We start from the raw sequence: 12,796 nt of genomic DNA, 5'->3' as shown, positions 1-12,796 counted from the left end.
GCCAACTACGATTCGATACAGAATGCACGAAACCTGAAAGACACCCTAACGGATACATAGAGAGTAGTGTTTGTCTGCTGAATAATGGGAGTGCAAGGGTCTGTGTCGTCTATATGGCTGTATGTAGCACCATTAGTCTTCGGGGGGGCGGGCGTAGCTCAGATGGTAGAGCGCTTGCTTAGTATGCGAGAGGTACTGGGATCAATACCCAGTGCCTCTAGAATTTCTAACACACCTACATGCGCACCTTGATATGCAAGTGGAATAATTCACAGCCAGCAGATGTGTCTAGGAAGATACAAGCTTGCGCCGAGTTCACGTAAATCCCACTGCACATTCCTATTCTTTGCGTGCAGTCAGCTGCTACTGGTGTTGCTAGTTGTGACTGCTGATAACAGATGCCGTAGCAATCAATTCATGGAGTGAGTTGTATGTTTTGCGATAGTCTGTCTCTGACAAGCAAGCAAAGGTGACATAGGTGCGAACACAGGAAGCTTGCAGACCCTCGCTGCCTGCAGACACCGAGCAGCCACACTAGGAGGGCGGCCTAAGCCGTAGGCGAAATGTGCTCCTTCGATTTGGCGCGACGTCGAACTATAAATAATGTTGTCACTAGCGTGAGCGTTGCGTGAGCGTCGTGGAAAGTCGGAAAAGTCGGCTGCGAGGGTGAGTGCCAAGTTTGGGGAGCGTTTCGTAGTATGTGCAGTGCAATGGAGACGCGGAAACTTGTTGTGGCCCAGTGTTTTGCAGTTGGACGACAACATTGGTACACAGTAGTAAAGAGCGAGGCACTGAGTTGGCATGAATAATGGAGTGCACAATGGGGCTCGAGATGTGTTTGTTACCTCAGGTGCTGTATGATTGTCGACAAGGAGTGAAAACGGAGCAATTTGTGACGGCTCTTTCAATTTAAGACGTTAAAAACAGACGGAATTTTCATTTGTAATACCAGAGCATCGAAACTACTTGGAACTTTTGTGTATATGAACGGGTCCGCGCCTTTGTACTCTGCTCCCTTCACCGCTACAAACCAACCAACCATCGTGTCCGTGCGCATCTGAGTCGCAAAGAATGGGGAATAGCGCAGTTTGCTCGTGCATGGGGCGTAGCTCAGTTGGTAGAGCGTTCGCTTGGCATGTGAAAGGTCCAGGGTTCAAGCCGCGGCGCCTCCATTTTTTGTGGTCAGTGCATGGTAAGTTTTGGTCGCGGCGAACCTAAAGGCACGCAAGATGTTGCAAAGCCAGCGTCACAGACTGATATGATGTATACTGACGTAAGGAGAGCAAGATGTAACTGTGGGGACCGGCTGTTATCGAGGTGTCATCGGGTGCAGATCTGTCTTAGGTATCGCGGCTTAACCTCATTGAAGTATAGAGGGTGGACAACACGTTGGTCTTACTCAGAGCGGTGTCCGAATTCTATTTTCGACGTAATACGTGCCACTTTCATTGTGGCCAACTACGATTCGATACAGAATGCACGAAACCTGAAAGACACCCTAACGGATACATAGAGAGTAGTGTTTGTCTGCTGAATAATGGGAGTGCAAGGGTCTGTGTCGTCTATATGGCTGTATGTAGCACCATTAGTCTTCGGGGGGGCGGGCGTAGCTCAGATGGTAGAGCGCTTGCTTAGTATGCGAGAGGTACTGGGATCAATACCCAGTGCCTCTAGAATTTCTAACACACCTACATGCGCACCTTGATATGCAAGTGGAATAATTCACAGCCAGCAGATGTGTCTAGGAAGATACAAGCTTGCGCCGAGTTCACGTAAATCCCACTGCACATTCCTATTCTTTGGGTGCAGTCAGCTGCTACTGGTGTTGCTAGTTGTGACTGCTGATAACAGATGCCGTAGCAATCAATACATGGAGTGAGTTGTATGTTTTGCGATAGTCTGTCTCTGACAAGCAAGCAAAGGTGACATAGGTGCGAACACAGGAAGCTGGCAGACCCTCGCTGCCTGCAGACACCGAGCAGCCACACTAGGAGGTCGGCCTAAGCCGTAGGCGAAATGTGCTCATTCGCTTTGGCGCGACGTCGAACTATAAATAATGCTGTCACTAGCGTGAGCGTCGTGGAAAGTCGGAAAAGTCGGCTGCGAGGGTGAGTGCCAAGTTTGGGGAGCGTTTCGTAGTATGCGCAGTGCAATGGAGACGCGGAAACTTGTTGTGGCCCAGTGTTTTGCAGTTGGACGACAAGATTGGTACACAGTAGTAAAGAGCGAGGCACTGAGTTGGCATGAATAATGGAGTGCACAATGGGGCTCGAGATGTGTTTGTTACCTCAGGTGCTGTATGATTGTCGACAAGGAGTGAAAACGGAGCAATTTGTGACGGCTCTTTCAATTTAAGACGTTAAAAACAGACAGAATTTGCATTTGTAATACCAGAGCATCGAAACTACTTGGAACTTTTGTGTATATGAACGGGTCCGCGCCTTTGTACTCTGCTCCCTTCACCGCTACAAACCAACCAACCATCGTGTCCGTGCGCATCTGAGTCGCAAAGAATGGGGAATAGCGCAGTTTGCTCGTGCATGGGGCGTAGCTCAGTTGGTAGAGCGTTCGCTTGGCATGTGAAAGGTCCAGGGTTCAAGCCGCGGCGCCTCCATTTTTTGTGGTCAGTGCATGGTAAGTTTTGGTCGCGGCGAACCTAAAGGCACGCAAGATGTTGCAAAGCCAGCGTCACAGTCTGATATGATGTGTACTGACGTAAGGAGAGCAAGATGTAACTGTGGGGACCGGCTGTTATCGAGGTGTCATCGAGTGCAGATCTGTCTTAGGTATCGCGGCTTAACCTCATTGAAGTCTAGAGGGTGGACAACACGTTGGTCTTACTCAGAGCGGTGTCCGAATTCTATTTTCGTCGTTATACATGCCACTTTCATTGTGGCCAACTACGATTCGATACAAAATGCACGAAACCTGAAAGACACCCTAACGGATACATAGAGAGTAGTGTTTGTCTGCTGAATAATGGGAGTGCAAGGGTCTGTGTCGTCTATATGGCTATATGTAGCACCATTAGTCTTCGGGTGGGCGGGCGTAGCTCAGATGGTAGATCGCTCGCTTAGTATGCGAGAGGTACTGGGATCAATACCCAGTGCCTCCAGAATTTTTAACACACCTACATGCGCTCCTTGATATGCAAGTGGAATAATTCACAACCAGCAGATGTGTCTAGGAAGATACAAGCGAATGATTAGCATCCACAATTGACAAGCGTGCTGTTATTAGTGCGCAGGAAGCACCCTCCTCCCACGCCTACACTTAATTTAGAAACAGTACAAGTGTTCCCGTAAGATTCTCAAGCCTATGTCGGAAAGATCTGCCTTGCGCCGAGTTCACGTAAATCCCACTGCACATTCCTATTCTTTGCATGCAGTCAGCTGCTACTGGTGTTGCTAGTTGTGACTGCTGATAACAGATGCCGTAGCAATCAATTCATGGAGTGAGTTGTATGTTTTGCGATAGTCTGTCTCTGACAAGCAAGCAAAGGTGACATAGGTGCGAACACAGGAAGCTTGCAGACCCTCGCTGCCTGCAGACACCGAGCAGCCACACTCGGAGGGCGGCCTAAGCCGTAGGCGAAATGTGCTCCTTCGATTTGGCGCGACGTCGAACTATAAATAATGCTGTCACTAGTGTGAGCGTTGCGTGAGCGTCGTGGAAAGTCGGAAAAGTCGGCTGCGAGGGTGAGTGCCAAGTTTGGGGAGCATTTCGTAGTATGCGCAGTGCAATGGAGACGCGGAAACTTGTTGTGGCCCAGTGTTTTGCAGTTGGACGACAATATTTTTACACAGTAGTAAAGAGCGAGGCACTGAGTTGGCATGAATAATGGAGTGCACAATGGGGCTCGAGATGTGTTTGTTACCTCAGGTGCTGTATGATTGTCGACAAGGAGTGAAAACGGAGCAATTTGTGACGGCTCTTTCAATTTAAGACGTTAAAAACAGACGGAATTTGCATTTGTAATACCAGAGCATGGAAACTACTTGGAACTTTTGTGTATATGAACGGGTCCGCGCCTTTGTACTCTGCTCCCTTCACCGCTACAAACCAACCAACCATCGTGTCCGTGCGCATCTGAGTCGCAAAGAATGGGGAATAGCGCAGTTTGCTCGTGAATGGGGCGTAGCTCAGTTGGTAGAGCGTTCGCTTGGCGTGTGAAAGGTCCAGGGTTCAAGTCGCGGCGCCTCCATTTTTTGTGGTCAGTGCATGGTAAGTGTTGGTCGCGGCGAACCTATAGGCACGCAAGATGTTCAAAGCCAGCGTCACAGTCTGATATGATGTATACTGACGTAAGGAGAGCAAGATGTAAGTGTGGGAACCGGCTGTTATCGAGGTGTCATCGAGTGCAGATCTGTCTTAGGTATCGCGGCTTAACCTCATTGAAGTATAGAGGGTGGACAACACGTTGGTCTTACTCAGAGCGGTGTCCGAATTCTATTTTCGACATTATACGTGCCACTTTCATTGTGGCCAACTACGATTCGATACAAAATGCACGAAACCTGAAAGACACCCTAACGGATACATAGACAGTAGTGTTTGTCTGCTGAATAATGGGAGTGCAAGGGTCTGTGTCGTCTATATGGCTATATGTAGCACCATTAGTCTTCGGGTGGGCGGGCGTAGCTCAGATGGTAGATCGCTCGCTTAGTATGCGAGAGGTACTGGGATCAATACCCAGTGCCTCCAGATTTTTTAACACACCTACATGCGCACCTTGATATGCAAGTGGAGTAATTCACAACCAGCAGATGTGTCTAGGAAGATACAAGCGAATGATTAGCATCCACAATTGACAAGCGTGCTGTTATTAGTGCGCATGAAGCACCCTCCTCCCACGCCTACACTTAATTTAGAAACAGTACAAGTGTTCCCGTAAGATTCTCAAGCCTATGTCGGAAAGATCTGCCTTGCGCCGAGTTCACGTAAATCCCACTGCACATTCCTATTCTTTGCGTGCAGTCAGCTGCTACTGGTGTTGCTAGTTGTGACTGCTGATAACAGATGCCGTAGCAATCAATTCATGGAGTGAGTTGTATGTTTTGCGATAGTCTGTCTCTGACAAGCAAGCAAAGGTGACATAGGTGCGAACACAGGAAGCTTGCAGACCCTCGCTGCCTGCAGACACCGAGCAGCCACACTCGGAGGGCGGCCTAAGCTGTAGGCGAAATGTGCTCCTTCGATTTGGCGCGACGTCGAACTATAAATAATGCTGTCACTAGTGTGAGCGTTGCGTGAGCGTCGTGGAAAGTCGGAAAAGTCGGCTGCGAGGGTGAGTGCCAAGTTTGGGGAGCATTTCGTAGTCTGCGCAGTGCAATGAAGACGCGGAAACTTGTTGTGGCCCAGTGTTTTGCAGTTGGACGACAACATTGGTACACAGTAGTAAAGAGCGAGGCACTGAGTTGGCATGAATAATGGAGTGCACAATGGGGCACGAGATGTGTTTGTTACCTCAGGTGCTGTTTGATTGTCGACAAGGAGTGAAAACGGAGCAATTTGTGACGGCTCTTTCAATTTAAGACGTTAAAAACAGACGGAATTTGCATTTGTAATACCAGAGCATCGAAACTACTTGGAACTTTTGTGTATATGAACGGGTCCGCGCCATTGTACTCTGCTCCCTTCACCGCTACAAACCAACCAACCATCGTGTCCGTGCGCATCTGAGTCGCAAAGAATGGGGAATAGCGCAGTTTGCCCGTGCATGGGGCGTAGCTCATTTGGTAGAGCGTTCGCTTGGCGTGTGAAAGGTCCAGGGTTCAAGTCGCGGCGCCTCCATTTTTTGTGGTCAGTGCATGGTAAGTGTTGGTCGCGGCGAACCTATAGAAACGCAAGATGTTCAAAGCCAGCGTCACAGTCTGATATGATGTATACTGACGTAAGGAGAGCAAGATGTAAGTGTGGGAACCGGCTGTTATCGAGGTGTCATCGAGTGCAGATCTGTCTTAGGTATCGCGGCTTAACCTCATTGAAGTCTAGAGGGTGGACAACACGTTGGTCTTACTCAGAGCGGTGTCCGAATTCTATTTTCGACATTATACGTGCCACTTTCATTGTGGCCAACTACGATTCAATACAAAATGCACGAAACCTGAAAGACACCCTAACGGATACATAGAGAGTAGTGTTTGTCTGCTGAATAATGGGAGTGCAAGGGTCTGTGTCGTCTATATGGCTATATGTAGCACCATTAGTCTTCGGGTGGGCGGGCGTAGCTCAGATGGTAGATCGCTCGCTTAGTATGCGAGAGGTACTGGGATCAATACCCAGTGCCTCCAGAATTTTTAACACACCTACATGCGCTCCTTGATATGCAAGTGGAATAATTCACAACCAGCAGATGTGTCTAGGAAGATACAAGCGAATGATTAGCATCCACAATTGACAAGCGTGCTGTTATTAGTGCGCAGGAAGCACCCTCCTCCCACGCCTACACTTAATTTAGAAACAGTACAAGTGTTCCCGTAAGATTCTCAAGCCTATGTCGGAAAGATCTGCCTTGCGCCGAGTTCACGTAAATCCCACTGCACATTCCTATTCTTTGCGTGCAGTCAGCTGCTACTGGTGTTGCTAGTTGTGACTGCTGATAACAGATGCCGTAGCAATCAATTCATGGAGTGAGTTGTATGTTTTGCGATAGTCTGTCTCTGACAAGCAAGCAAAGGTGACATAGGTGCGAACACAGGAAGCTTGCAGACCCTCGCTGCCTGCAGACACCGAGCAGCCACACTCGGAGGGCGGCCTAAGCTGTAGGCGAAATGTGCTCCTTCGATTTGGCGCGACGTCGAACTATAAATAATGCTGTCACTAGTGTGAGCGTTGCGTGAGCGTCGTGGAAAGTCGGAAAAGTCTGCTGCGAGGGTGAGTGCCAAGTTTGGGGAGCATTTCGTAGTATGCGCAGTGCAATGGAGACGCGGAAACTTGTTGTGGCCCAGTGTTTTGCAGTTGGACGACAAGATTTTTACACAGTAGTAAAGAGCGAGGCACTGAGTTGGCATGAATAATGGAGTGCACAATGGGGCTCGAGATGTGTTTGTTACCTCAGGTGCTGTATGATTGTCGACAAGGAGTGAAAACGGAGTAATTTGTGACGGCTCTTTCAATTTAAGACGTTAAAAACAGACGGAATTTTCATTTGTAATACCAGAGCCTCGAAACTACTTGGAACTTTTGTGTATATGAACGGGTCTGCGCCTTTGTACTCTGCTCCCTTCACCGCTACAAACCAACCAACCATCGTGTCCGTGCGCATCTGAGTCGCAAAGAATGGGGAATAGCGAAGTTTGCTCGTGCATGGGGCGTAGCTCAGTTGGTAGAGCGTTCGCTTGGCATGAGAAAGGTCCAGGGTTCAAGCTGCGGCGCCTCCATGTTTTGTGGTCAGTGCATGGTAAGTTTTGGTCGCGGCGAACCTAAAGGCACGCAAGATGTTGCAAAGCCAGCGTCACAGACTGATATGATGTATACTGACGTAAGGAGAGCAAGATGTAACTGTGGGGACAGGCTGTTATCGAGGTGTCATCGAGTGCAGATCTGTCATAGGTATCGCGGCTTAACCTCATTGAAGTATAGAGGGTGGACAACACGTTGGTCTTACTCAGAGCGGTGTCCGAATTCTATTTTCGACGTTATACGTGCCACTTTCATTGTGGCCAACTACGATTCGATACAGAATGCACGAAACCTGAAAGACACCCTAACGGATACATAGAGAGTAGTGTTTGTCTGCTGAATAATGGGAGTGCAAGGGTCTGTGTCGTCTATATGGCTGTATGTAGCACCATTAGTCTTCGGGGGGGCGGGCGTAGCTCAGATGGTAGAGCGCTTGCTTAGTATGCGAGAGGTACTGGGATCAATACCCAGTGCCTCTAGAATTTCTAACACACCTACATGCGCACCTTGATATGCAAGTGGAATAATTCACAGCCAGCAGATGTGTCTAGGAAGATACAAGCTTGCGCCGAGTTCACGTAAATCCCACTGCACATTCCTATTCTTTGCGTGCAGTCAGCTGCTACTGGTGTTGCTAGTTGTGACTGCTGATAACAGATGCCGTAGCAATCAATACATGGAGTGAGTTGTATGTTTTGCGATAGTCTGTCTCTGACAAGCAAGCAAAGGTGACATAGGTGCGAACACAGGAAGCTGGCAGACCCTCGCTGCCTGCAGACACCGAGCAGCCACACTAGGAGGTCGGCCTAAGCCGTAGGCGAAATGTGCTCATTCGCTTTGGCGCGACGTCGAACTATAAATAATGCTGTCACTAGCGTGAGCGTTGCGTGAGCGTCGTGGAGAGTCGGAAAAGTCGGCTGCGAGGGTGAGTGCCAAGTTTGGGGAGCATTTCGTAGTATGTGCAGTGCAATGGAGACGCGGAAACTTGTTGTGGCCCAGTGTTTTGCAGTTGGACGACAAGATTGGTACACAGTAGTAAAGAGCGAGGCACTGAGTTGGCATGAATAATGGAGTGCACAATGGGGCTCGAGATGTGTTTGTTACCTCAGGTGCTGTATGATTGTCGACAAGGAGTGAAAACGGAGCAATTTGTGACGGCTCTTTCAATTTAAGACGTTAAAAACAGACGGAATTTGCATTTGTAATACCAGAGCATCGAAACTACTTGGAACTTTTGTGTATATGAACGGGTCCGCGCCTTTGTACTCTGCTCCCTTCATCGCTACAAACCATCCAACCATCGTGTCCGTGCGCATCTGAGTCGCAAAGAATGGGGAATAGCGAAGTTTGCTCGTGCATGGGGCGTAGCTCAGTTGGTAGAGCGTTCGCTTGGCATGTGAAAGGTCCAGGGTTCAAGCCGCGGCGCCTCCATTTTTTGTGGTCAGTGCATGGTAAGTGTTGGTCGCGGCGAACCTAAAGGCACGCAAGATGTTGCAAAGCCAGCGTCACAGACTGATATGATGTATACTGACGTAAGGAGAGCAAGATGTAAGTGTGGGGACCGACTGTTATCGAGGTGTCATCGAGTGCAGATCTGTCTTAGGTATCGCGGCTTAACCTCATTGAAGTATAGAGGGTGGACAACACGTTGGTCTTACTCAGAGCGGTGTCCGAATTCTATTTTCGACGTTATACGTGCCACTTTCATTGTGTCCAACTACGATTCGATACAGAATGCACGAAACCTGAAAGACACCCTAACGGATACATAGAGAGTAGTGTTTGTCTGCTGAATAATGGGAGTGCAAGGGTCTGTGTCGTCTATATGGCTGTATGTAGCACCATTAGTCTTCGGGGGGGCGGGCGTAGCTCAGATGGTAGAGCGCTTGCTTAGTATGCGAGAGGTACTGGGATCAATACCCAGTGCCTCTAGAATTTCTAACACACCTACATGCGCACCTTGATATGCAAGTGGAATAATTCACAGCCAGCAGATGTGTCTAGGAAGATACAAGCTTGCGCCGAGTTCACGTAAATCCCACTGCACATTCCTATTCTTTGCGTGCAGTCAGCTGCTACTGGTGTTGCTAGTTGTGACTGCTGATAACAGATGCCGTAGCAATCAATACATGGAGTGAGTTGTATGTTTTGCGATAGTCTGTCTCTGACAAGCAAGCAAAGGTGACATAGGTGCGAACACAGGAAGCTGGCAGACCCTCGCTGCCTGCAGACACCGAGCAGCCACACTAGGAGGTCGGCCTAAGCCGTAGGCGAAATGTGCTCATTCGCTTTGGCGCGACGTCGAACTATAAATAATGCTGTCACTAGCGTGAGCGTCGTGGAAAGTCGGAAAAGTCGGCTGCGAGGGTGAGTGCCAAGTTTGGGGAGCATTTCGTAGTATGCGCAGTGCAATGGAGACGCGGAAACTTGTTGTGGCCCAGTGTTTTGCAGTTGGACGACAAGATTGGTACACAGTAGTAAAGAGCGAGGCACTGAGTTGGCGTGAATAATGGAGTGCACAATGGGGCTCGAGATGTGTTTGTTACCTCAGGTGCTGTATGATTGTCGACAAGGAGTGAAAACGGAGCAATTTGTGACGGCTCTTTCAATTTAAGACGTTAAAAACAGACGGAATTTTCATTTGTAATACCAGAGCCTCGAAACTACTTGGAACTTTTGTGTATATGAACGGGTCTGCGCCTTTGTACTCTGCTCCCTTCACCGCTACAAACCAACCAACCATCGTGTCCGTGCGCATCTGAGTCGCAAAGAATGGGGAATAGCGAAGTTTGCTCGTGCATGGGGCGTAGCTCAGTTGGTAGAGCGTTCGCTTGGCATGAGAAAGGTCCAGGGTTCAAGCTGCGGCGCCTCCATTTTTTGTGGTCAGTGCATGGTAAGTTTTGGTCGCGGCGAACCTAAAGGCACGCAAGATGTTGCAAAGCCAGCGTCACAGACTGATATGATGTATACTGACGTAAGGAGAGCAAGATGTAACTGTGGGGACAGGCTGTTATCGAGGTGTCATCGAGTGCAGATCTGTCATAGGTATCGCGGCTTAACCTCATTGAAGTATAGAGGGTGGACAACACGTTGGTCTTACTCAGAGCGGTGTCCGAATTCTATTTTCGACGTTATACGTGCCACTTTCATTGTGGCCAACTACGATTCGATACAGAATGCACGAAACCTGAAAGACACCCTAACGGATACATAGAGAGTAGTGTTTGTCTGCTGAATAATGGGAGTGCAAGGGTCTGTGTCGTCTATATGGCTGTATGTAGCACCATTAGTCTTCGGGGGGGCGGGCGTAGCTCAGATGGTAGAGCGCTTGCTTAGTATGCGAGAGGTACTGGGATCAATACCCAGTGCCTCTAGAATTTCTAACACACCTACATGCGCACCTTGATATGCAAGTGGAATAATTCACAGCCAGCAGATGTGTCTAGGAAGATACAAGCTTGCGCCGAGTTCACGTAAATCCCACTGCACATTCCTATTCTTTGCGTGCAGTCAGCTGCTACTGGTGTTGCTAGTTGTGACTGCTGATAACAGATGCCGTAGCAATCAATACATGGAGTGAGTTGTATGTTTTGCGATAGTCTGTCTCTGACAAGCAAGCAAAGGTGACATAGGTGCGAACACAGGAAGCTGGCAGACCCTCGCTGCCTGCAGACACCGAGCAGCCACACTAGGAGGTCGGCCTAAGCCGTAGGCGAAATGTGCTCATTCGCTTTGGCGCGACGTCGAACTATAAATAATGCTGTCACTAGCGTGAGCGTTGCGTGAGCGTCGTGGAGAGTCGGAAAAGTCGGCTGCGAGGGTGAGTGCCAAGTTTGGGGAGCATTTCGTAGTATGCGCAGTGCAATGGAGACGCGGAAACTTGTTGTGGCCCAGTGTTTTGCAGTTGGACGACAAGATTGGTACACAGTAGTAAAGAGCGAGGCACTGAGTTGGCATGAATAATGGAGTGCACAATGGGGCTCGAGATGTGTTTGTTACCTCAGGTGCTGTATGATTGTCGACAAGGAGTGAAAACGGAGCAATTTGTGACGGCTCTTTCAATTTAAGACGTTAAAAACAGACGGAATTTGCATTTGTAATACCAGAGCATCGAAACTACTTGGAACTTTTGTGTATATGAACGGGTCCGCGCCTTTGTACTCTGCTCCCTTCACCGCTACAAACCAACCAACCATCGTGTCCGTGCGCATCTGAGTCGCAAAGAATGGGGAACAGCGCAGTTTGCTCGTGCATGGGGCGTAGCTCAGTTGGTAGAGCGTTCGCTTGGCGTGTGAAAGGTCCAGGGTTCAAGTCGCGGCGCCTCCATTTTTTGTGGTCAGTGCATGGTAAGTGTTGGTCGCGGCGAACCTATAGGCACGCAAGATGTTCAAAGCCAGCGTCACAGTTTGATATGATGTATACTGACGTAAGGAGAGCAAGATGTAAGTGTGGGAACCGGCTGTTATCGAGGTGTCATCGAGTGCAGATCTGTCTTAGGTATCGCGGCTTAACCTCATTGAAGTATAGAGGGTGGACAACACGTTGGTCTTACTCAGAGCGGTGTCCGAATTCTATTTTCGACGTTATACGTGCCACTTTCATTGTGGCCAACTACGATTCGATACAAAATGCACGAAACCTGAAAGACACCCTAACGGATACATAGAGAGTAGTGTTTGTCTGCTGAATAATGGGAGTGCAAGGGTCTGTGTCGTCTATATGGCTATATGTAGCACCATTAGTCTTCGGGTGGGCGGGCGTAGCTCAGATGGTAGATCGCACGCTTAGTATGCGAGAGGTACTGGGATCAATACCCAGTGCCTCCAGAATTTTTAACACACCTACATGCGCACCTTGATATGCAAGTGGAATAATTCACAACCAGCAGATGTGTCTAGGAAGATACAAGCGAATGATTAGCATCCACAATTGACAAGCGTGCTGTTATTAGTGCGCAGGAAGCACCCTCCTCCCACGCCTACACTTAATTTAGAAACAGTACAAGTGTTCCCGTAAGATTCTCAAGCCTATGTCGGAAAGATCTGCCTTGCGCCGAGTTCACGTAAATCCCACTGCACATTCCTATTCTTTGCGTGCAGTCAGCTGCTACTGGTGTTGCTAGTTGTGACTGCTGATAACAGATGCCGTAGCAATCAATTCATGGAGTGAGTTGTATGTTTTGCGATAGTCTGTCTCTGACAAGCAAGCAAAGGTGACATAGGTGCGAACACAGGAAGCTTGCAGACCCTCGCTGCCTGCAGACACCGAGCAGCCACACTCGGAGGGCGGCCTAAGCCGTAGGCGAAATGTGCTCCTTCGATTTGGCGCGACGTCGAACTATAAATAATGCTGTCACTAACGTGAGCGTTGCGTGAGCGTCGTGGAAAGTCGG

Source organism: Schistocerca gregaria, chromosome 9 (assembly GCF_023897955.1).
Source record: "Schistocerca gregaria isolate iqSchGreg1 chromosome 9, iqSchGreg1.2, whole genome shotgun sequence".
NCBI classification, from domain to species: Eukaryota; Metazoa; Arthropoda; class Insecta; order Orthoptera; family Acrididae; genus Schistocerca; species Schistocerca gregaria.
The sequence above is the reverse complement of the archived record's forward strand: the minus strand, read 5'-3'. Positions refer to the sequence as shown.